At 35.6% G+C, this 27,063-nt stretch overlaps 1 protein-coding gene across 1 annotated transcript in view; it reads right to left on the bottom strand.

Moving 5' to 3' along the window:
- Nucleotides 1-27,063, bottom strand: part of PRKAR2A (protein kinase cAMP-dependent type II regulatory subunit alpha) — a 154,355-nt gene that overhangs the window by 112,297 nt on the left and 14,995 nt on the right. The window lies entirely within an intron of this gene.

Here is a 27,063-nt window from a genome sequence, read left to right as displayed (position 1 = left end):
AGGGATCATCAACTGTAACTTCAACTGCTTAGTGCCTTCAATATTTATTACTAAGCATATGTTTCCTTAGGCTCACAATGGATTCAATCAGTGAGCAGAAGGCTCTCACTACTGCTGTTTAGGCTTATACATGAGAAGATTGGAAACTGGCCATTTTTATTTTTTAAATATAATATTTTATTTTTTCCATTTGCAATTTTCCAATAGCAATTTTTAACACTCGTTTTCTAACATTTTTAATTCCATATCCTCTCCTTCCTTCCCATTTCTCTGCCCTAAAAGGGTAAACAATTTGATCTAGATAATATATGTGAGACCATGACAAACATACTAGTCATGTTGTGGAAGAAGGGTCATATAAAACAAAAACCATGAAGAAAATGAAATGAAAATTATGCTTCAATCTGTACTTATATTTCATCAGTTCTTTTCTCTGGAGGTAGATAACATTTTTCATCCTAACTCCAAAATTCTCTTTAATTTTGCTAAAAATAGCTAAGTCAAGTTGTAGTTGTTCAGTACTGTTTATGATATGATGTTTTACTAGTTCTGCTCACTTCATTTGTTATTAGTTGATGTAAATCTTTCCAGGTTTTTCTGAAATCATCCTGTTTGTCATTTCTTATAGTACAATAATATTCAATCACAATTATATACAACAGGGGTGGTGGTAGATAGCAGACAAGATAATGGAGTAGCAGGAAGAAGTATGGCCTAGCTGCTCCAACACAACTCCTCCACAAATAATTAGAAAACGCACTAGAGCAAGTTCTGATCAAAAAATCCAAGGGGAGGGGTAGCTGGGTAGCTCAGTAGATTGAGAGTCAGGCCTAGAGAAGGGAGGTCCTAGGTTCAAATGTAGCCTTAGATACTTCCCAGCTGTGTGACCCTAGGCAAGTCACTTAACCCCCATTGCCTAGCCCTTACCACTCTTCTGCCTTGTTACCAATACACAGTATTGATTTCAAAATGGAAGGTAATGGTTTAAAAAAAATCCAAGGGGAAAAAAATCACAATAAGTCATTTTTCCATTCCAGGTCAGCATAAGAAAACAAACTGAGAAGTGCAGAGCATTCCAGTAACCAGTTCCTAAAAGACCAAGGCTGTGCATACTAGAGCAACAAGAGGTACAGGGAAGCCTTGAACTTGTGCAGGAGTAAGGCAAAGATTAAATTCTAATCTCTAGCCTAGTGAAGCCTAAAGGAATTCCAGGGACAGGAATCCCAAATCTCAGGAGAATTTATAGGTTTTTTTACTCTAAACCTATAGCAGTTGACTGGAGACTAGCTGGAGGACAGTGGCTTATTCCAGCCAGGCTACTGGAACTTTTATCTAAGGGCAAGCCCATAGGTATTGCTCATATCTAAACTGGGGTCAAGACTTATAAGGCTCAGACCAGAAAGATAATGAGCAGATTTTGTGCTGGATCACACCATTTTGGGATTACTGAAAGCTTTCAGGTTCCTAATCTGAATAGTCCCCGAGGCCATGGACTATAACTCAACTCTTGAAACCCAAAAAAAGCTGCAAAATCCCCCCAATACTCATTTCAGTTCAGAAATTCTCATCCCCCCCCACTTTAGAAATGCACAGAACCTAGCAATCTCCTGTGTTAAAGATTCAATTCTAAGTAACAATATCAAAATAAAAAGTTAATTCACTTCTAGTCAATTCAAGCCAGATACTGAAGCTTCTAATAGCTGATACTTATACAATTCTTTAAAGTTTAGGAAGCATTTTCAACAGTTCCTTAAAGTTTAGGAAGTATTTCTATCTGTCATTTAATCCTCACAACAACTCAAGGAGGCTCTATTATTCTAATTTTACAGAAGAGGAACCAGGCTGAGAGAGGTAGTCACCTAGCTAATAAGAGCCTGAGGCAAAATTTAAATTCAGGTCTTCTGGCTCCAAGGCCAGAAGTTTGAGTAACAACAATAATAATAAAGTAATAATCTGGGAATTTTCTAGAATCTTTAATGGCACTTGGCTTGTATGCTATGGAATTTTAGTGCAACCTTTCAAATGATCAGTCCTCTTTTTCTTCTAGTGAAAATTCTAATATCTAGATAGGATTTCTTAGGATTGGCACTGAGTTATCAATTATTTAGCCCATCTTCAGTTTCAAATTGTGTACTTTATAGTGCCTTCCTATGTTTAGAATGTCATGTTTCTTTCTCTGCTTCAGAAATTTCTTTTGAGTAGCAAATCCAAATGATCTGTTTTCATAGTTTGATACTTACTAGTATCCTTTTAATTTCCTCCAGAAAAATAGTTATCTCTAGTGGCAAAGTCCAAGCTTCAGCTTGGAAGAAGAAAAAAGAAAAAGTTTAATTAAAAAAAAGCTAAAATGTAGCTAGCTTTTATAACAATTTTAAAGGCTCTTGCCACTTTATAATTAATTTTGCCTTATTTGCTAATAAGTAGAAAGCCAAAATATGTTAAGTTTAATTATGAAAACCAAAATATGTCATTCACAATGGAAAAAGTGCCATTGTCCTGAACCTACTTCAATAAAATATTTCTTTATTTGTTTCACTGTGAAAGCCTTCAAACATTTCCAAGATAAAACAAAATAGTGAGTTCATTCAGATAGACTGCTTAATCTGGAACTGACTTGTCAGGGACAATTTATATTCAACTTAGATGCTACTTTGACAGACTACATGGAGCATTGACAAATAGCCAGGGTTCATAGAATAAATCAGTTTACCATGAGAACTATAATGAAAATGAGAATGGAGGGGGCAGCTAGGTAGCTCAGTTGATTGAGTACTCGAAAGAAATATTCACTAAAGACAAAAGGAAGATCAGAAACTAATAGTAAAAAAAAAATTTAAATGATTCTAACAGGAATAGTAGAAAAGATGGAAGAGGATTTCAGTAGCCATTTAATCCAACCTCAAACCAAAAGGATTCATCACAATAATAAACCTGACAATTGGCTTTCAGCTTCTGCTGAAAGACCTCCAAAGAAGGCTGTACTGGTAAGCTCAATCAGCCCTTCACTCAAAAGCATTCAGCTCTGTCCACACACCCCAGCCTTTCTTTCTGTTTCTCCCTATCCAACTAAAGAGATATGTACAGAAAAGATGGAAAGTAATTTTAGAGAGGAAAGGATTAACAGCTGATGAATCAGGAAAGGCCTCCAGAAGAAAACAAAACGAGCTGAGTCTTAAAAGAGGCCAGAAGGGAGTAGTGAGGAAAGAGAGCCTTTCAGGCATGTGGGCAGCCAGTACAAAGGCATGGTGTCTTGTGTCTGAGGAACTGCAAGTAGAGCAGTATAGTTGAATTATAAGATACATTGAGAGGAAAAAAGTTTAAGACTGGCAAAGCAAGAAATGGTCAAGTTGTAAAAGGCCAAACAGAAGGCTTTATATTTAATTCTAGAGGTGATAGGAAGACAAGAGTTTACATTAAGTAAGGAAGAGGTAAACAACATGACTGGACTTTAGTGCTTTAGGAAAATCACTTTGGAGGAATGGAGTGGGGAAAAAACTCAAGGCAGGGAGAAGAATGAGAAAGAAGGCTACTGAAATATAGAGCCTTTATAAGGGTGGTTGTTATGTGAGTGAAGAGAATGGTATGAATACACAACATCAGTAGATACATGATCTCAACAGAGATCTCTCCAATGATGCATTCTATAAACCTAGCTACAGGTCATCATGAATGACTATCTTCCACATCCTTCCATAAGCCTTCCATAGGGATTGATGCAACATCCTAAAGGTCTTCTTCCAGATCCTTTAATATCATATAAGTACCAGTAGGTCAATCAAGTTGTGCATGTGTTACCATCTCATTTTTTAATATATGATTTCCATCTCATTTTCCAATCATTAATTTTCTGGATGATATTTTTTATTTCCGCTTGTTATTAGTAATATGTTTCAATCTAGTTATATTCACCATACATCCCTCTCCACTCTTTCAGGTAATCTGCAACTTTGATTCTTTAGATAATATGATGTTTTATGATATGCAGTCATATGTAATCACTGGAAGAATGTTGGCATCAGAAAAAAATTGAGACAATTTGGGATTACTAAAAGCAGTATTTACCTTCATAAATGCAAAACAACCTATTCCCTTCCTTTTATTAAGTTCTGAGCCTAGCTTATTAGGGTGTAACATATTATAGTATCTATCTAAAAAATGTACTGAAAGACTAACACAACGGGCTGTTCTTCCAACTGCATAGATAAAATTTAAGACATTTGTTGTTCAGTCATTTTCAGTTGTATCTAACTTTGTGATCCCATTTGGGGTTTTCTTGGCAGATAGTGGAATGGTTGCTATCTTCTTCTTTAGCTCATTTTAAAGAGGAAAAAACTGAGGCAAACAAGATTAAGTGACTTGCCCAGGGTCACACAGCTAGTAACTATCTTGAAGTGAAAGATACAAACTCAGGAAAATGAGTCTTCCTGACTCCAGGGCCAGTAGTACTCTTTCCACTGTACTCTTAGTTGTGTTATTTAAGTCCATTTCATTTAAGACCATTAAATTGTGCAAAAAATTAAAAATTAGGGAGCATGGTTATGATAATGAAAATAGGACCAATCTAATCATACATCTCTAACTATAAGTAAAACTAAATTATAACAAATGAAATTATAGCAAATATTTCTGTATACAAAGTTTGAAGTTCTGCTGATACCTTATTTCAAACAGTATATAAAGTTATGCTCATTCAATAAATTTATCAAATGTAAAACTATTCTCTTTGAAAACTAATTAGATAAGAATTACAGTTTTATCTAGTTAGAGTCATCACATCAATGTCAGCCTTCAAATAAAAACAACATACAATACTCCAAATCTCCACTGCTATTGTCAATACAAACAAGGAAAATCTCATACAGTTACTTATTTTCATCAATGATACACCCAAAAAATGATTGAGAGCAAAGAAAAAGTAAAATTATTACAAAGTGATACTTATATGTTTACTTAAGATATTTTAAACAATGCAATATCAACACAATTTACCTTTAGGCAAGAATATTTAGTTAAGACAAGGACTTCGTAACAACTTTACTGATTCTTATATGCTCTTCTTGTTATAAAGGAAAATAGCTGATGGGCTTTATCATACACAACATTTGTTTTCATAGATCTGAGAGTCTTTAGTTCTTTCTCATAGGTATTTCTTCCCATGTATTTTGTAACAATATGACATATCCCAAGGAGTTGGCATTAGATTGTATGGTAGAACAGGGTATCAGTGTACTGAGGGGACTTGAATCATATAGGGAAAATATCATACCAAAATTGCCATCCAGGGTCTGTCTGGGAGAGTAACTTCCTACTCAGCCTTCAAAACTAATTAACTGTGGAGTTTTTGCTCTCCCTGAATTCCTTTTTTCCTGAAGGATGCTACAAAAGCCTTTCCTCTCTCCTATTCTTTGAGCCTGGGGCAGGTGTAGCGTCTACCTCCTCTCCCCAAAGAAGACTGGAAAGAAAAAGGGAAGAAATAGGTAATGATGACCAACTGTGTAGGGAATTTTACTTTTCTCTGTTTAATTCCACATATATTATAAAACTGTTGTGATCCATGTATTACACATTGAAATCAATGGATACAAAGAAAAGAAAAACTTAGAAAGCTAATTCTATTATTTTAAATATTAATATTTTATTTCCTAAGGAAAATGACACTTTCACAAGTTAAACTTTGCCAACTAATGCAAAAAGCAACTCATGCTATTGCTGGACTTTTTCAGACTTCGTATGCCATCTAGTGACCAATGATAATATTACAGCTTATTATAAGAGGCTACACAGTTGTGTGGCCCAATGAAACAACTCAAGCATAGAGCCACCTAGTATTTCAAAAAGATAGGGCATTCAGACAGCAAATAGGTGGCACAATGGATAGAGTTCGGGGCCTGAAGTCATAAGAATCATCTTCCTGAGTTTAAATATGAACTTAGATACTTACTAGCTATGTAATCCTTGGCAAGTCACTGAACTCTGCCTCAGTTTCCTTATCCATAATATGAACTGGAGAAGGAAATGAGCAACCATTCCCATATCTTTGCCAAGAAAACCCCAAACAGGGTCATGAAGAGTCAGATAGGACTGACATGAATGAATTTTACTCCAAAGCCCATAGTCTTGGGTGTCAAGAAAGGAGAGATGGAGTGAACAGAAATTGGAATCACATAAAGAATTTCAGAGTTCATTCACATGAATGTAGAGCATTTGTAGAAGATGACAAGAGCAAGAGTATGAATGGAGTAGTAAGTAGATCATGAGAAATGAGCAAGTTGAGGAATTGGTAGGTAAGCATGTTTGAGACAGTACTAAAAAAATATTCTGAAGTTCCTCCAGTACTAATGAGAGGAGTTGGGGAGGAGAGAGAGAATGAGCCAGACAATGAACTCATTGAAGAAAGAAGAGGTGTGTCCTAAAGTTCATTAGACACCAGCTACTGGAAATTTGACTGAATCCCAAATAGAGATTAAGTGAACCTCAGAGGAGAGGTTACTGAGTAAATAGTCTAGAAGTGGCAATAGGAAGCAAGGAATATTCCAATTCCCTCATTTCAACCAGATAATCGAGGATAAATAAAAGTACAGTCAGTACTGAAAAGAGTGAATGGGAAGGGGCAGCTAGATGGCTCCATGGATTGAGAGCCAGGCCCAGAGATGGTAGGTTTTGGGTTTGACCCTAGGCAAGTCACTTAACCCCTAATGCCCAGCCCTTACTGCTCTCCTCTGTCTTGGAACAAATATACAGTAGTGATTCCAAGATGGAAGGAAAAGGTTTCAAAAGAAAAAGTGAACAGGAAGGCTGTTACATGAAGGGTCCTAAATTTCAGTGAGACAGAAGTTCGGACAGCAGAAGTTGGAAAGAGTGTAAAAAGGAAATATTTAAGAAGAGTGTAAGTTGCTCTCAGAGCAAAGTAAGTATTCCAAAGAACAGAATGGTAAGGATAGCAGCTTTATAGTATGAAAACAAGGCTGAGGGGGATGGGAATAAGGAAGCTCACAATGGGGTGATAGAGAACAGTGTTTATATAATGGCATATGAGGGTTCAGAAACACTTGTAAGAGGAGAATATGACTTTATATTTTGTTAATCATTGTTGAATAAGTTCAAAACATAGAGGTTCAGCCCAAGAGTGGTATCTTCTTGGGTTATTGAGAGGGAAATGATTAGAGCAGGAATACCAGATAAAGGACTATTAAAATAGTTGAAGTGAGAAATTTTGAAAAGAGGAAGGCATAGGAAATGATACAAAACACAGAAAGTAGAACCATAGAAATAATATCATGATTACTCTAATAATGGAAAAGAAATCAGCAATGAAAACCAGTTTGACAGAAGTTCATTGCAATAGAAAATCTTAGTCCTAAAGAGCAAAGAACAAAAACCACATCCTGCTAGAAAAGAGAAAGAACAGAGATGCAAAATGTTGCATGCATAGTTGCTCTGTTCAGTTTTACTAAATGATTATTTTCCTATGGTGGAGGATTCATTGAATAAGGGGAGCATACTGAGCAGTAATTTATGTAAAAAAAATGGCATCGATTTTTTAAATGGATCTATGGAGAGAAATCCAGGTGAGTAGAGGCTCTGAACCAGGAGGGTAGCAGTGAAACTAGAAACAATGTGATGGCTATAAGAAGATGACATTGAAGTATGATGTCCAAATACTGTTCTTTCAAAGAACTGTGTACACAGCTTTCTATAAACTACTCCCAAGTAAGCCTTAGTACTCTTTAAAGACTGTGAAAAGGTGCTAAGTGCAATCTAATAGAAGCCTAAAACTTACTAAGTAAAGGTGAGCTGGAAGTTATGGCAACAAATGTTATAAATCATGGTCAGTTCCCTAATTTTTTTACTCTTCCTTTTTTAAAAACTTCAATATAAGAATGACTCAATGAAAGGGGAATAATAAGGGGAATTTAGATAGTGTGAAAACAAAAGAGAGAACCTATAAACCCTATGAAAGAAGATTGAATGTTGTAAAATTATAATGACCAAAACTGGCCCTAGCATATAAGACAACTCTCCCCATTTCTTTGTACAACTGAGAGACCAGGGATATTGAATACTGAATATATTAGATAGTTTTAAAAAATATACAAGTTGGTTTTATAAAACCCGTTTCTTTTAACTCATATAAAGGATAACTCTAAAGAGAAGGGAAAGGGAAAATAATGGAAAATGTGGGTGATATGAAGGCAAACTATATTTAAAAAATTTAATAACAGTAAAATAATATCTCTATCAAATATAAGATTTCCTAAGTTAATGCTATTCTTTTTCATGTCATAAGCCTTTTGTTTTACAAGTATGTTTCCATGGCAACCTACAAGCTAAAAGAAATACCAATTTTAAGCAAGGAATTAGAAACCAAAACAACATTTTAATATTCCCTTTCTGCATATATTCTCAGAAACAAGACAGAAAATGACAGTGACAAAATGACAATGACAGAAAAATGAAATCTAACTTATTGTGCACAAGTTTCCTATAAAGGAAATATCTTTTCATCTTTAAATAAGCTTATGAAATAACTAAAATAATACTGATTAGACACTAAGGTAAAAGTATAACATATACCTTAAGGATAATAACTTGAAAGTTTTAACTAGCCTTCTCGGAAAATGTTACCCAGTGCTAAATGTATTTTAACATTTTAAAGGAAAAAACACCATTTTTTTAGCAAGGTATAAAATAAAAAAAGAAAAAGACTATTTCAAGGCACTATCAACAATTTCCATAAAAGTAATCACCCCAAAATCCAGCTATTAGCTAAAAATTCGTATTTCAAGTGTAATAAAACACTGCCACTTTCTTACATGGACATTACTGCACACACACACACACACACACACACACACACACACACACACACACACACAGGAAAAAAGCATCTTGAAGAGAAACAAACAATTCTGAGTATTGAGAGGAAAAAGCTTATCAACTAAAAGTATTATAAGGACTTGGAATGAAAGTTCAGAAGTAAAATTACTGACTATTGTTAGAAATGGCTATTTGTTGTTGCCTAGCAGCTTATTGGATATGACTGTTTTGAACTTTATTGCTGATAAATTCTGAATACAAAAATGTTTTGGAACTATGGAAATATCATATAATAACTATTTATGTCATTTCTAACAGAAATGTGGATTTGAGGTTTCCCAACCTAATTTTGGCAGAGACCTTGATTTGAGGCATTAGAAATCAGATTAGAAACTTGAGAAGATACTGAGGTGTGAGGAAAGAAAAGTCTAAAGAAGGCAATAAACGCCAAAGGGTTAAGAAGCTGACAGAAGCAGGGTAAAGCTGAAATATATACTTCATAACTGATATAGAGAAATAATCTGATTGGAGAAAAATGGTTATTCTGGAAGTTGACTGGCAAAAACAGTTTCCTAAACTATATTAAGGGCTGGCCAGGGTGCCTTTTTCTCTTACGGCATCTTCTGCAGAGAGGAGAAACCAACTAGAGGCTAGTAGTTACAATCCCTATTACCTTTCTCTATGTTTCAAGAGGAAAATTCCTTAAAGCCTTTCAAGGGCAAGACCTAAAAAGCTTTGCATGAATTTTCAAGAATTGTTATATCATGGAGCTTTGGTTTTAAAAGACTACTCTATTACAAAAATGAATAATATAGAAATAGATTTTGAGTGATAATATATGTATAACCCAGTGGAATTGCTTGTCAACTTCCAAGAATGGGGAGGGAAGAGGGGAGGGAGACAAGAAGAATCGTGTAACCATGGAAAACCAAATTAAAAATAATTTTTTTTAAAGAGTTGTTAAATCAGCAGAGATTTTAAGTAAAAAGTTTTAATTGATTATTTAAATACTGAGAACTTCAATTACCAAAACACTTGGCACCAAGTTTTAAAACAGGACCAAGTCAACCTGATATAGATAAAACAGAACTCAAGGGGAAAAGGAAACAGATATATCAGTGTTATACTTCTGTCACTAGCTGAAATTGATCACCAATACAATGATCCAGGACAATTCCAAAAGACTCATGACGAAAAATGCTATCCACCTCCAAAGAAAGTGTGGATGGAGTGTGAATGCAGAACAAAATATATTATTTTTCACTTTCTTTACTTTTTTAGTTTTATGAATCTTCTTCCACAATATGATCAACATATAAATGTGTTTTCCATGTTCACACATGGATAGCCTAGATCAAAGTGTTTATCTTCTAAGGGAGGGGGAAAAGAAAGGAAGGAAACAGAGAATTTGGAACTCAAAAATTCAGAAGACAAATGTTAAAATTTGTTATTACATATAATTGAAAAAATATTAATTCAAAACAAAAAAAGGAAATTTGATCACCAGATAGCCAGACTTATGAATAATGAACCTCCTTACATTTAGGTCAGCTGGTTCTCTAAGAGTAACTAAAACAGGAACTTCCAGAGCTTATGTTTTGCTGGTATGACCTTAGAAAAACCTACTGCCATGAGAAATCATTTGACTAGAGCTTTAGAAATCCTGATCCAGGTGGGAACTATTCAGAAAAGTCTTTTATGGAAAGTAAAACATTCTAGTTTTTTTAAACTAGATGGTTGGTAAGCAACTGACAGATCAGAAAAAGAACCAGCTATAAGTTTCAAAGAGCAAGGAGAGCAAATTACAAAGTCAGATTAGGAAAAAATCTTTTTAATAGTTTTGCAGAAGTCACAGAAAATAAGTACCAAGATGATAAACTCACTGAGAAAAACTGAAAGTAAGTAGCCAAGATTTCTTGCTTCTAATCCTATTTGGGGGGAAATGCAACTTGAGACTGGATTTAGGATAGAGGTTCTAAACCTGGAGCCTATGAATTTGGATGTTTTTAAAAAATATTTTGGTAACTGGATTTCAGTATAATTGGTTTCTTTTGAAAAACTATGTATTTTGTTTTGTGTGTCTTCTGAGAAGGGGTCCATAGGCTTCACCAGATTGCCAAAATATTTCAGGACACAAAAAATGTTAAAAGTCCCCTGGTTTAAAGACTGGCAGTTTAAAATCATTTCTGGGTACAAGTGAATACTCCCCTCAATTGATGGAATAACAAAAGGCTCAGAATGTAATCACAAGGTGTTCATGTGTTGTTAAATTGACGAGAGAGAGAAGCAGAGACAGAAACAGGGGAAGGAAACAGTAACTGGGGAAGGAAATAGTTTCAAGGGTCATAATCTACTAGTAAAGAAGAGAGCTGAAATGTCAAGATACCCTAGCTGAACAACTCAAACAGCAGAGACCCAAAGAAAGCATACACAAGATGGGTTTAAAAACAGAATGAACTTCAAGGGTGCTGTAGTACCAGAAATTGCTAATTACCTTTCCCATATTCTTATATACTCTGAGCATGATGGTAATGAGTCTTATATTTTGTCCTGCTCTTCCCATGAATGCTGTGTATATTTATAGCCGAGAACACCCAAGTTAATGGGGGGATGTTTCATAGGTACCGTTCATGCTATGTCCTTTCAGTCACTGCCTTTGCTAAAAAATGAGTATACGGGCTGTTAATGGAAACATGACAACAATGTAAACGGAAAGAACAACAAAAAAACAGATAAACACTGTGTAATTATAATAACTAAGACAAGTCCCAGAGTCCAGTTGAGAAAATGCACCAAGGATCCCTCTTCCCATATTGGTTGGTTTTACAGAACTATTATAATACAATAATATTATAATAATATTTTTAAAAATAAGTTTGAACTCTTGATTCTTATATGTAGTAGAGCTTTGAAGAAACCTTTCCTTTGAATAGTTTCACTATTCATTTAGAATTATATAGGCCTTGTAAAAACTTGCACTCAATTTAATAATTAACAAAGCTGATGTTAATAGTCGTTCTGCAAAGGTATAAAAATTTAAACTTTGTGCCTCCATACATTTCTGGATTAAAATAGATAGAAATTACACTAATAATGAAAACTTCCTTTCTCTAAATTTGAAACTGAGAGAGGAAAGCATCATGAAATTTAAAATATTAAAAATTACCAACTTTTAAAAAAATATTTTATACCATGTCAGTAGTTTCTTGAGGCAGGATCAAGCCATTTGAGGAAATCTTTGGTTATGGTATTTCTGCCTGTATGTTTTGGGTATAAACAGGTCAAATTTCTTCCTTGATCCAAGATGACAAATTCCATGTCCTAACGTGACAGGTAACATCAAAATAAGTAGTTTATTCAAAATGAATGTTAAATATGCTACATAGATCATAATGAAGGACTTACCTATGTCTCAAGTGCTGTACTAAGCATTGAAGCTACAGAGCTTTTTCTACAGCATCATGGTCCCAATTTAAAATTTAATCATAAAATCCCTAATACCTAAAGTAGCATTTTAAGCAACTTAATTAAACAAAGTTGGCTAGCAAGAGCTTTTCTTTAATGAGGAATATGTATAAAATTATCAATTTAAACTAGGAAGAGACCTCAAAAATATATTTGATCTCTCTCATTTTACAGAAAGAAATGTCTCCATTACTTTAAAAAAATTTTGTGGGTAATAATAGCTTCAAAATGTGAACTTTTTCAAACAGTAAGCAAATATAATATGGAAGTATGTTTTGCATGATTTCACAGGTATAACCAATCCTTGCTTTTTTTGATGGGTGACAAGGCAAGAGGGAGGAAAGAATTTGGAATACAAAAAATGTAAATGCATTTTACAAATAAATAGATGAAATATTGGGGGGAGGGCAAATAAATAGTTACACATGAAATTCCACCCTAATAACAAAATGTTACACATGACAATTTAAAACCACAACAGGTACACAAATTAGGCAGATGATGAAATTTCCCATTTTTTAATGTTGCTCTGAAGTAGAGCATCTCTATAATAGGCCAGATCTGCTGAGTCTATAATAAATAATGCCTTGTGCATGGTAAAAATTTCTTATACTTCTCCAAAGAATTTTCACATATATTATTTCATTTTATCTTCACAGCACTATAAGGCAGAAAAAGCAGGCAATAATATTTCCATTTTACAAATGGAGAAACTAAAAGATAAACTAAATAATTTGACCAAAATGATAATAAATAAATCAATTGGTACTCTTCACTGATTATGGAGTTTCATAAAAGTCTTGCAACAGAAAATCTTTGTAGATCAAATATTTAATATTTGTTGCAAAATCTCCCTGGGGGCATCTTTATTTAAACTGATGTGACCAATTAATAATTCTGAAGAGAAATAATTGAATTTCATCTTTTCTTTTAATTGTGGCTATGAGTATATCATAAAACTCCTTGCCTATCAAGCTGTAAACAGACATGAAATCTTGTACTTTCCAGACAGAGCCTGGTCAGTTATTTTACCAAAATCCCTTTTTCTCCAATTCATATTAAATCGAATACTTTCTTTGGGAAGTGTGCCCTCAAATGAAGATATTTCAACAATTTGACTGGATCACTGTTTTGCAAAGCATTTGATCATTCCACAATATTGCTGTTACTATGTACAATGTTCTGTTTCTGCTTATTTTACTCTGCAATCAATTCATGTAGGTCTTTCTGAAATCATCCTGTTCATCATTTCTTACAGCACAATATTCTGTCACCATCATCTATGACAATTTGTTTCCCCAATTGATGGAAATCCCTTCAAGACAGTAGTTTTAAGAGGAATGAAAAAATGCTTCCTGCAGAATGTCAGATTTTAGTTGGAACTCAAAGATCTGGAAAACTTGGGTAACACAATCAAGAGGTATCATACCTATGGATCCTCTCATTTAATGCATACAATTAATCATTGCTTTTGAAACTTTCAGGCCACCCAGACTGAAACTCCCTTCTTTAGCCACCATTCCTTATTCCCTCATACTCATTTATCTCAGGCCTATACCTCCCATGTTCCTTCTCCAGCTCATAATCCGTTCAACTATCAAAGTAATCTTACTGAAGCACAAGCCTATGTCAGTCCCCTTTCTCAATAAAATCCAGGCATTCCAAGAACAAATAGAAAGACTTTTTAACGCCTTTCATAATTTGGCCCCCTTCCTACCTTTCCAGTCTTCTTACACTTTATTCTTTTACAACTATTTTAAGATCCAGTGCCCCTGGATTCCTTAATGTTCCCCCCACAGAACAATCCATTACATTTCCTCATTCCATTCATTTTACTGGTTGTACCCTCAAGCCTGGAATCACCTCCCTTATCACTTCTGCCTCCTGATATTCTTGGCTTTCTTCAAATATTAATTAAAATCTTCTAAAAACTTTTCCCACCCTTGATCTTAATGCTATCTCCAGGATATCTTGTTTGTGCATAGCTATTTATATGTTATCTTTCCCTTTGGCAAGCTCCTTGAAGGCAGGGTCTGCTTCTTCTTTTGTTCCCAGTACTTTTAGCATAGTGCCTGACACTAAATGACACTTAAATGTCTTGACATCTTATTCAACTCTCCTCTGCCACTGTACCTCTTCTACTACCTTTCATATCTGACACCTCTTTCTCTTATGCTTCATTTCCTAGTTACACAAGTAGATTTTAATTTTCATGTGTAATTTTCTTTTCTCTTGTAAAGATTGGATTTGGCTCTCTCCCCTGATTGTAACAATGAAGATACTTAGTTCTTCCTTGATTGTGAAGATTGAATTGTAATCCCCTGTCTATCTACCCATTTTGGATTTTAACCACAAAAAAGTGTGAACACACATTTCATACACTGAATGGGAGGTCTGTGGACCCACATGTGAAAGAGTGAGCAGTCCTGGAGTGGAGCTTTAGCTGTGATTGGTAGACAGAAAAATTTAGGGGGAGGGACACAAAAGAAAAAGGTCTTTAAAAGTGGAAACGGAGACACACACAGGACACTTGAAGGGAGTCACTTGAGGTAAAGAGAGTAACTTGGAGTGAAGAGACACTTGAAGTAAAGAGAGTTACTTGGAGTGAAGAAAGACTTAGAGTGAATAGGGACACACTTGGAGAGGAGCCTGCTGGAGTTGAGGCTGATAAAAGAATCTGCTGATTGAACTGACAATGTGATGAGTGTAAAGGCTGACTTCCTTCCTTGCCCTTTCTGGAGGCATGAGCCTCCAGGAAAGGCTCATCGACTCCTTTCCCACTGGCTGGGGCCTTAGAATTTCTACCTGGCTCAGAGGAAGCCAGAGCTCTCTCTCTGTCTCTCCCCTTTTCTCTCTTCCTTAATATCTTCCCACTGTTGTAAGAATAAACTAGCATAAATTCCATTTTACTTTAGTAATTCATTTTTGGGATTTAAAATTTTAATCCCTAGTGACCAATTAAACATTCAATCCAACCATAAAATGTAACACTCTTTTCTACTTTGTATTTGGAAACCTTTTTTTCTGGTGTTTGTTAAATTCATTCTTTTTGCTCCTTAATGCTACTTCTACTATTCCTAAGCATTTCTAAATTCCATTCCTACACAACCACTCCTCTGAGGTTCACTCAATACAAATCTATCATTCTATCCAAACCCTAGTTGTTGTTCTCTACCAACTCCTGGGTCCTTCTTTAGAGTTATTTAACCAATTTACAATGTTTCTTTCCTTCCTCTACCTCAAGTCCTCATTTTTACCCATGGAAATTAAATTTAAATGCTGATGTTCTTTCCAATACTTCTGTTTTTTAATCCCTAGATCTTAACTCCCAAAATTAGTGCCTTCACTCCATAATAGTCACATACAGAGAATGCCCTATCCTTGATCACCTGCCCATAAACATTCCATTTATATATTCTTATAAGTGTTCCATTATATTTTCGACCCAAACCTAATCTCCAATCCTTCTAATCAACTCCTATACCTCTAAACCCTCCTAAAGCTATTCTCTATCCTCAAGACAAGCTCTAATTATTATATCACCCTCCCTACCTTCCTAGACCACCATCACCTTCTAGCCTGTTCCCTCCCTCTTTATATAGGCTTGATCAAATCATTTCAACTTCACTCAATTCTCAACTCTTTTAAAGAGTCTTCTTGTCTCCATGTCCTAGTACTACTCATCCAATTCTAGACTCCAAAAATAGATTACTCTTATCCACTATCTTTCCTCCAATGAGTATGCTGCTGAATATAGAAGTCACACAAATCTTGCAGACTGTGACCATGACAAATTTGTTATATAATCTCAACTAGGCCCTCACTGCCTCATACTCCTCATTCCTCTCAGTTATCTATTACAAACCTTCATTTCTTTCCTCAGGCCACCTGCTCTAACAAATTCATCACTGAAAAAAACTGGTGTCATTTATCCTAAACTCCTTCTTCTCTCCAACTTTTCAATCCAAATTACCTCAGCCTCATCTCTTACTCTCATTCTTTAGCCCAGGAGATAAGGGTGGCTTTGTACATGCTTGTCTTCTATACTTGTGTCACTGGTCCTATCTCCTCTAGTAACTATGCCCTTTCCAACATAACCTCCCCTCAATCAAATTTTCACTCTCTTTATTCACAGCCTTCTTCCATAATACTCAAAAACATGCCTTCCTCTCTCTCTAATCCTTAAAAAAACAAACAACAACAACAAAAACAAAGCACCACCACTTGATCCTATGGTCCCTTTAAGCTATTATTCTCTCTCCTCCCTTTTATACTCAGGATTCCTAGAAAAAGCTGTTTACACTACGTGTCTATATTTTCTTGCCTCCCAATTATTTTTCAGGCCATTACAATCTAGCTTCTGATCTCATTACTCAACCAAAGCAGCTCTCTCCAAGGTTTCAAATGATCATTTAACTGCCAAATTCCCTTAAGTTTAATCAGTTCCTCTCCTTACCCAATGTTCACCATCTGACATTGCTGATCATAATTTCTCCCTGTGTTTTCATGACATTGCTCTCTCTTGGTTTTTCTTTCAGTCTGGCCAACCATTCTCAGGCTCCTTTGCAGGATCATTGTAATCTTTTCTCCTAGGCATCTCCTCTCTCTATCCTCTCTCTGTGATCTTATTAGTTCCAATAGATTTAACTATCACCTTTGTGCAAATGACTCCCAAATCTACAGTATCTTGAACAGGAGAGAAGTTTCTCTTTTGAACTCCAGGGTCACACCACCCACTGCTTATTAGATATATTCCAATAGATGTCCTTTAAGCATTTTATACTTGACATGTCTAATAATACTAATAGTTAACAGAACCTCCCCCCCCAAAAAAAAACACTCTCCTCTTCCTAAATTCCTAATTTCTGTTAAGGGTATTTCCATTTGCATAGTCACTCAAGGCTAGATACTTCAAAATCATCAAACCTTTTTTCTCAATTGGAATAAGTTGCGAGTAAATAGTACTGAGAGTACATTGTACACAATAACAGCAAAATTGGATGATGATTATTTGAAAACTTGGCTACATTGCTACAGCAATGTGATAATCTGGAGCAGTCCTGAAAGATTTATGATGAGGAATGCTATCCAGAGAAAGAACTGTTGGAACCATCCTTCACATCAGTGTATTTTTGGTTTTATTTTGGGGTATTGGTTATATATATGACTTTGCTCTTACAACAGTGACTAATGTGGAAGTGTGCTTCATATGACGAAAAGAAAAAAAATTTTTAAGGAATAAGTTGCCAACTCCTGTCAGATCTCTCCCATAATACATATATATCATATGTCCACTCAAAGAGTACCCAACCTAATTCAGGCTCTCATCACCTTTTACACTACTGAAACAGCCTCACTACTGGTTTTGCATCCTCCATTATCTGCTTTCCATGATCCATTCCCCACAGTTAACAAATTGAGAGCACAGGCTGGACTATGTCCCTTACTAAATATAGACATTCCTTTCTTCCCCTATGACACAATTCAAACGCCTTTATTTGATCTTTAAAGGACCTCATAATTTGATACCAACCTATTTTTCTGGCCAAAATGTTGTTCCCCCTTTGTGGAGATCCATTTCATCCCTTTCAAACTGGCTGGCTTCCAGGATGGAATACACGCTTTCTACCTCAAAGAATTGTTTGCCTTCAAAACTCAGGATGAGCCCCTCCAATAGGAAGCCTATTCTAATATTCCATTTGTTGGTACATTTCTGCTTCCAAACTGTTGTTCAGCCATTTTTCTGTCATGTCTGACTCTTCATGACCACATTTGGTGTTTTCTTGCCAAAAATACTAGACTGGTTGGCTCATTTTATAGATGAGACAACTGAGGTAAATAGGGTTAAGTGACTTGCGCAGGGTGATAAATGTCTTAGGTAAAATCTGAAATCAGGAAATCTTCCAGATTCCAAAACAGGCATATTATCCACTGGACATCCTAGTTGCAAAAATCACTTTGTATATATTTGTATTTATTTATCTGTAATAAATTTCTTGAGGGCGGGAACTACTTCATTCTTGTCTTTTAATATGTACTTGCTGAAAGAAATTCAACATACAGGAATGTGAAATTTAAAAGAATTCAAAAGTTTATAAGAAAAATAGCAGGTTATTGAGAGGGTCAAAATCAAACTAAAAATCAAAACTAAAAAGCATTGCCATAACATCAATAACAAGTAAATGGGTTCAGTAATAAAATGGTAATCAGGTTGGTGACAAAAACTGACTACCTCACTTATTAAGCTCTTGGAAGGTTAATTTCATCAGTCCTAAATGATTATCTATGGCTGCAAAAATGCCTTCACCTCAACAACTTTTGGAATTTTAAAATGTTATCAATATTTGTTTTTATATGTAATTGGAAAAAAGTAAATGTTATTTTTTAAAATATCAAACTAGTCTCCTATTTGAGAGGATTGACTCTCCCCATGCCTATTTTTAATTTAATCAACAAAAACTGAAAACACTCCTACTTAACACTAAGTAGGGGAGGCTCACAAGCTACTTACTAAAAGTGGGTAAAAACCCAGAGATGACTGAACACGCCCGGGCAGTGCTAAGCACATTTAAAGAATGCAATTGGTCCCTGTAAAGTGGAGGAAGGGATAGTGACATAAAAAAGAACTATAAAAGGTGATGAACTTCCTGTCCAAGAGATCTTCATCCTGAATTTTCGGGTTGGAGGATCTTGGACTAGGACTTTGGCTCTTGGACTGCTTCTGGTAAGACTTCTCCTAGATCTTCTCCCTTTGGAGCTTTAGCTTGGATGAGTGAAAAGCTGACCCTCCTTTCCTGGCTTAGTTTAGTTCTGAAGAAGCCTCCCCTTCTTGGAGGAGGTCCAGTGGTTGGAACCCTTGCTTAATTTACCCTCAAGGCCTCCAGTTAAGGAGTTAATAATGAGCCCAGTGTGGATTGAGCTGGGGACCAGAGCAACATTTAGAGCAACAAGTAGAATTCTTACTCTACCTTCTTTTACATTTCTCTACTTTCACTCTATCCACCCTCCTTCTTGTAAATAAGACTAAAAGTTATTTTTGCTTGAGCTATAATATTTTTAAATCGATGACCACAGCATTCACTTAGAATTCTCATATATTTAGTCCAACCATAAAATTTAATTCTTTACACTTCAACTGAAAGAAACTTTTACCCTTCTAAAACAGATCTGCCCATGTTAGTCCTTCATTTGAGAAGTAAAGGTAGCCCAATGCAGTGGAAAAGTATGTTAAATTTTCACCAACTTTATATTCCTCAAACTAATTTTAAAAACCAAAAACACAAAGATGCTCCCCTCTATCTAAAAAGTAATATTTAGTATTTTATGTGTTAATGGGACTGCTCACAATTAAAGCATTAATGGAACCCATTCACAATTAAAACATATTTTGTCAAAGAATTAAGAATATAATCTTTATGATACCTTCTAACTTTAAAAGATGACAAATGTTATGTTATTTCATCAAGGGAAATTCTTCCACAAACAGATCAAAATTCCCCCAGGCCTTTCATAGACTTTTCAAGAGTAGTGATGACCATTATCATTTGACAATCAAACTTCTAGTGATTAGAAACTCAAAACATGACCAGGCTGGAACCAAGACAGTACTGGATCTTTAGCTTGTGCTTCAAGTAGTCTGGCCTTCCAAAACCCAGAATCACTTCTACAGCAATTTTGCAAAATATAGATACTGCATTGAATATAGTGGATTCTATATTTATAACTGGAAGGTAACAATCACCTAGTTTATGGCAGCCTATTTGACAGATGAGGAAACTGAGTCCAACAGAGAGGACATGACTTGCCTACAGTCCTTTGTGTAATAATAATAGTAGCAGAACAATAATTTGAATTTATTTGATTCCAAATACGATGTTATTTCTAATACATTCCATAGCTCTCTTTCATATATCCTGTATGTTACTGGGAATTTAAAAACTTACAGGAGGAAAGGAAGATGAGCATAATTAATGATTCTCCCAAGGTTTGTTCTTTTATTCCCAAAGTTGTAGTTTCAAAAAGGTTTCTGCCTTGAAAAATTATTGTGGCAGTCCCCACTATTTGAAAGGACTTCCATTTGAAAAAGGGGTAGAATTGGGGAAGTGACCAGCTTAGCTTTAAAAGATTCAATCTTGATAATCAGTAAACCTATCATTCAATCACTGATCAGCTCTCTACTCTCACAAATAAGAAGCCAAATTGAAATGCAAAACTAGACAAGTATTCGAAGAGTCAATCAGGCCAGTCCTTCATTTCTGCTCTCTCTAGCACAATGCTTTTATTTTTAATCTTCTAGTATGCTTATGTTTTGCATGATTATGGTCACAGCTTTGCCTCTCTGCATACCCATCCCTGTTACAATGCAAGTTATCCTATAAAGTTGTCTGGGTATCCCAGAACCCTGTGACTAATTTCTGACTGTTCAACACAACAACTGATCTTAAGATGTTTATTTTTCCTCTCCCTTCTGATTAATTGGGGAGCAACTAGTCTTAATGGAAGTTGAAAATAATTTAATTTTTTTAAACCTTGAATTTTTCAAAAACTCACAATACTTTAAAGCATTACATAAGTGTTAGTTATCATTTACACATGTAAAAATATTATTTTAAATTACAAAGTTTAAATTCCTTTTGAGAAGAATTTTAGGTTAAGAAACATGCTACCTCTCCAAATCCAGAAACTGAACTGTTTGGAGAAGACACCATGAAGATGCCTCCAGACCACAAGCTGCACAAGATCAAGAATGAACTTTGGGTGTGGTTGATTGAACATTTATTTGTATGTATACTTTCATACCAAAGGGGACTGCCCCCATCTGATTTTTTGTCAATGCGTCCAGCAATTACTGGTTTTGTTCTTTTTTCCTCATTCTCAAATTATTGTAATCTTTAAGTTGATTATGTTTTCATGATCCTTTTGGGGAAACTGGTTTCCCAATAACAATCAAAGGGGATATGCAAAAAAGGAGATTTGAACCCCAGACTTCAATCCCCAGAAGTCCTTGGTACTTCCCAGAATTCCTTATAATCTCACCTGAGATCCCCCACCTGGGTGAGATCAAAATTTGTATTTAAACTGGCTGTAACACCTCCTTCAGCCTCTTCCTCAACTTGAAACATTGCAACATGTAGAAATTAGGCTGTGAATGGGCTAAATCAGCCCTAGGCACGTGGCTTATTATTTTGTATCCTTGATCTCTAATAATCTTTAATAAACCTCATAAAATATAATGCTTTTATCAATAGAGACTAAATTTAACTTTTACACACAATATGCATAGCAAACTATCTTCTTCTAGATATAACAAAGTTTATTCAGACTGGGGTTACAAATGTTTAATTCTAATCCCAGGTTATTGCCAAAAATATGAATTTTACAAGTTTTATACTTAAAAATCAGGAAGTTAAGCAAAGTGGTTCATTTCCCAAGAGCAATAGATCTATGCACAAGTGTTTGGTCAAACAGCATTACCTTAGCAAAGGAGTTTAATTTATGTATATTTAGTGAATTTACAAATTACACTTTTTTTTTCTAGAAACTGATGCTAACACATCTTTAGTAATAACATTAACATATTCTAAAATTATTCCAATAACTACCAAATTACTAGATCACATTTGTGTTGACACTGCTTTCAACATAATATAGTATGTTTATCTCAGGACCCTTTTCTCAAGGTAAGAGAAAAGACAGAGGACATTCACTTTCTATTCTTGAGGAAGACACTGAGATCACCATCCTCATCCATAAAATAAGGAAATTACTATATATTCTACCTACTTTATACTAGGAGGATCAAATGAGTTAATAGGATTTAAAACTAGTGGCTCTTTTAAGAACAAATTAAGAGTTCAAAACCACTTCATACAAGGATCAATTAAAGAAATCAATTCTGTTTTGCTCAGAGATGAGAAAGTGAATCATTATAGCAGTCTTCAAATACTTAAAGGGTTGGGTTATGGAAGAAAGATTGATTATAGTTATTCTGCTTGGTCTCAAAGGGTAGAACCCAAATTAAATGTGTTGAAGCCAGAGAAGCAGCTTTCACCTATTACTTATGACATAAAGAAAAACTTCCTAACTAGACTAATCCAAAAACTGAATATGCTACCTCCATAAATCCCTATCACTAGAGGTCATCATAGAACAATACATTTAGAGCTAGAAGGGACTCTAGGTTATAAAATCCAGTTCCTTAATTTTACAGATATGTATACTGAGGCAAATATAGCTTAGATGGCCATTCATCTAGGATATCATGAAATGAATCTGTGCTACATAGACAAAAAGGAATGGGATGCAATTCCAGCACTAGAGAAGTGATATGACAAAAGGCAGGAAGAAGGGATGTATGGTATGTTCAGGAAACAAAGAATAAATCCCTCTGGCTGTTCTGGAAGTGTTAGAAAGGTAGTGTTAGAAAGAGAAGTTGGAGTCAGCTTACAGAGGATCTTGAAGGAGTCTAGGCTTTAACCTAAAAGCAATGGGATGGGAGCATGGGGGGGGGGGGGCAGCTGGGTCATTCAGTGGATTGAGAGCCAGACAGACAAGAGGTCCTAGATTCAAATCTGACCTCAGACACTTCCCAGCTGTGTGACCCTGGGCAAGTCACTTAAGCCCCAATGCCTATCCCTTACCACTCTCTTCTGTCTTGAAATCAATACATAGTACTGATTCTAAGGCAGAAAAGAGTTTTTAAAAAATAAAAATAATCAACAAAAGTAATGGGATGTCTTAAATATAAACATATACAAATCTAGCATTTCAGGATGTGAAGATAGAATTAACTCTCCCTTTGTCTATTTTACGTTAATCAAATCAAGAATTTAAAGTACCCCTATTTAGCACCTAACTAATCATTAAGTAGGAGTGTTCACGAGTCACTTACTGGAGAAAGCTCACACCTCCAAAGGCCACTGCCCACCCCTGGGCAGTGCTAAGCAAATTGGGAGGCTATGATTGGTTCCTGTGAAGTGGAGGAAGAAATTATGTGGGGAAAAAAAGGGGTATAAAAAAAGAGACCAACATGGTCTGGTATCTTTCCTTCCTTGGTTTTTAGAGAGACTGGTTCCTTGGAGGCCATTCCTTTCTTGGCTTTTGGAGATACTCTTCCCTTGGATTCTGCTTTGGTGGAACTCTGAAGATACCACCAGGACTTCTGATTGAGGACTATTAGGATATCCATGTGGAGTTTGGGACATGAGGGAGCCTCTGTGGGGGGAAGAGGGGAATTAGGGGTAGTGGTACCGCTGAGTCAGACTTCACAAGAGCAGCACTTAGGCTAGACAAGGCTCTGTCTCCTTCCTACATTTCCCACTTTCAATCTCTCTACCTTGTTGTAAATAAAAGCTACTAACAGTCATTTTGACTTAGGGGCTAATATTTTATAAACAGTGACCACTTTTACAACTCTCATATTGAATCAAAATCTAAATTTAATTATTACAAGGATTAGGAGGGTCTCAAAGATCATATGACCAAACTATACCAAAGTAGGAATCCCTACCCTCTTCAACATCCCTAACAATTGACAACCCAATTTTCAAGTGATGGGGGTTGGACAAATCTAACTGTCAGGACATTTTTCCTTACATCAATCATAAATCTACCACTGTATAACTTCTACTAACTAAGCATAGCACCCTGACATTAATATTTTAAGGACTTCCAATGAAGTCCAAAGACCTAGAAAATAATAAATGGTTGAAGTGTTGACCAAAATTTAGAAATTAAGGCAAAATGCTACCCTTTACATCATTTAATCACAGACACCTCTAAAACTGATTCATCATTCACCAATTATCCAGGAATGTAAAGTAGCAGCAGAAAAGTATTTCCAAAAAAGAAAACACAGAAAGGTAGTCTCACATTTATCTGACTCCAAAACTCCTTAAAGATTTATTTTTGCCAAAACTTAAATATGTAATGACAACTTATACTTTGACTTTGAGTTGATTTCCTAAAGGAAACCATTCTTCACTATTCATTTGCTAGAAGCCTACTTATTTACTAAGTTTAGGCACTATGGATGATAAAGAAAAATTATAAGACATGATCTCCATCCTCAAAGAGTTTATATTTTATCCATAATGGCAAAATGAAATAGTAAACACAAAACAGTATTATAATTATGTGCTAAATATGTACAAGAGGCAGCTATGGCATAGAGAATAAATAGCTGGGTTAAAGAAAGGAAGAATTCAAGTCCTATTTCATATTTGCCATGTGACCATGGGCAAGCATCCACATCCCTTTACCCTCTTGGTTCTTCAAGCAACTCTTTTTTTTTTTTTTTTTTTTTTTAAATATATTTTATTTGATCATTTCCAAGCATTATTCGTTAAAGACATAGATCATTTTCTTTTCCTCCCCCCCACCCCCCATAGCCGACGCGTAAGTCCACTGGGCATTAGATGTTTTCTTGATTTGAACCCATTGCTTTGTTGATAGTATTTGCATTAGAGTGTTCATTTAAAGTCTATCCTCTGTCATGTCCCCTCAACCTCTGTATTCAGGCAGTTGCTTTTTCTCGGTGTTTCCACTCCCATAGTTTATCCTTTGCTTATGAATGGTGTTTTTTTTTTTCTCCTGGATCCCTGAAAGTTGTTCAGGGACATTACACCGCCCCTAATGGAGAAGTCCATTACGTTCGATTATACCACAGTGTATTAGTCTCTGTGTACAATGTTCTCCTGGTTCTGCTCCTCTCGCTCTGCATCACTTCCTGGAGGTTGTTCCAGTCTCCATGGAACTTCTCCACTTTATTATTCCTTCTCTTCAAGCAACTCTTTAAAGACTTTAAGTATTTTTTATTTAAATTTTTCTCCTACTACATATTAAAAAAAGTTTCCAATATTTTAAAAAGAATTTTGAGCCTCCAATTTTATCCATCTTTCTTCTCCCTATCCCTCATTGAGATAAGCAATCTCATACAGAGTTTGCTTGTGTAATCATATAAAACATTTTTCAATAGTAATCCTTTTGTGGAAGGAAACTCAAACAAACAAACAAAAAAAAGAAAGTGAAAAAAGTTTGCTTTGGTCTGGATTCAGACTCCATCAGTTCCTTCTCTGAAAGCAGATGACTTTTTTTTTTATCATGAATCCTTAGGAATTGTTTTGGATCACTGTATTGTTGAGAATAGCTAAGTCATTCATAATTGTTCAATGTACAGAATTCCTGGGTCACTATACACATCTGGTTCTGCTTATTTTAGTCTGCTTTAGTTTGTCTTTTTTTCTGAGTTCTTCCTGCTTGCCATTTCTTATAGCACAATAATATTTCATTACAATCACATACTATAACTTAGTCATTTGTAAAGATTAAAATTAATATCAATACTCCAAGTATTATATTTAATAATACTTATTAAATATTTAACTCGAAGTATAAGGAAGAAAGGCTAGTCAAAACCCCAGAGTGCTCCTTTCTCCTCCACCCGGATCCAGAGAAGGTGTGCCCGCACAGAACCAAAACCAAATACGAAATCAATGTAATGACACACATACACGAAAGGGCAAAGGGAATTGTGGGAATTGTAGTCCCCAAGATTCAAGATTACAATCACTATTATTCCCCTGTGATCCTTTGGGAGACCAGTCTCCCCAATGGATAACGAAAAACATAACTAACTTAAAACTTGAACTAGAGGTATATACAAATATTACAGTTTTTAAAGGGAAATTACAATAATTTGGAGATAAGAGGAAAAGAAAAAAGAAAAAGAACAAAACCAATAACAGGTGCATTGACAAAAACCAATTAGGGGCAGTCCCCTTTGGCATAAGAGTGTACATTCAAAACAAAAGCATTTCAACCCCCTCAAAGTTCAAATTCACCATATTTCTGTGGTTGAGGCTGGCACTAAAGAAAATTGCCAGACTGAAAAGTGTGTGAAATTGATCTCAATGAAGAAGGGGCCCCAGGAGTTAGGAATCCTGAGAAGACTCTGGCTGGGATAGGGGTTGGTGGTCTCTTGGTCTTGAGAAGCCAAAGAGAGAAGTTGGGGAAAAGACTTTCTACTGAGGGTTACCCATTTTTCCTGCTGATGACTAGAAATCATTCCCCTCAACAGTTCCCAATTGAAGGGATTTTCTGAAGAGAAACCTGAGCAGACTTTACCTCAGCTCCTTGTTGCCCAGGGGTGAGTCAACCTAACTTTCTCTCTGGGGGCTCAGGAGGGAGGGGAAAAGGGTTTAGAAACTTCCATTCTTTTATGTTTTGTTTTGTTTTTTCTAAACCCTTACCTTCAGTCTTGGAGTCAATACTGTGTATTGGCTCCAAGGCAGAAGTGGTAAGGGCTAGGCAATGGGGGTCAAGTGACTTGCCCAGGGTCACACAGCTCTAGGCCTGGCTCTCAATCCACTAAGCTACCCAGCTGCCCCCTATGTTTTTTTTTAATACACAGATACATCTCAAAGTACACTCTGGATCTTCTGGTACAGCGTGCAGTCTCTGCAGGCATCTTCACAGCGCCTTCTAGATTCTGGGAAGTAGTCTCTTATTCTAAATTAGGCTCAAATTCAAGTCAAAGTTCACAACACATTCCCCAATTAATGGGTTTCATCTCACTTTCCAAGTCTTTGCCACCACAAAAAGAGTTGCTTTAAATATTTTTGTATAGATAGATACAAAATACATAAAAGTATTTTGTATGATGTCAATACTATTACTAGGTTAAAGGGTTTCATAGTAGCCTTTTGGGCACAGGTTCAAATTGCTCTCCAAAATGATTGTCAGTTCAAAACTCCCCCAACGGTGCATTAGTGTCTTAATTTT

Source organism: Monodelphis domestica, chromosome 7 (assembly GCF_027887165.1).
Source record: "Monodelphis domestica isolate mMonDom1 chromosome 7, mMonDom1.pri, whole genome shotgun sequence".
In the NCBI taxonomy this organism is placed as follows: Eukaryota; Metazoa; Chordata; class Mammalia; order Didelphimorphia; family Didelphidae; genus Monodelphis; species Monodelphis domestica.
Note: the sequence above shows the minus strand (reverse complement) of the source record. Positions and strands in the feature narration are given on the sequence as shown.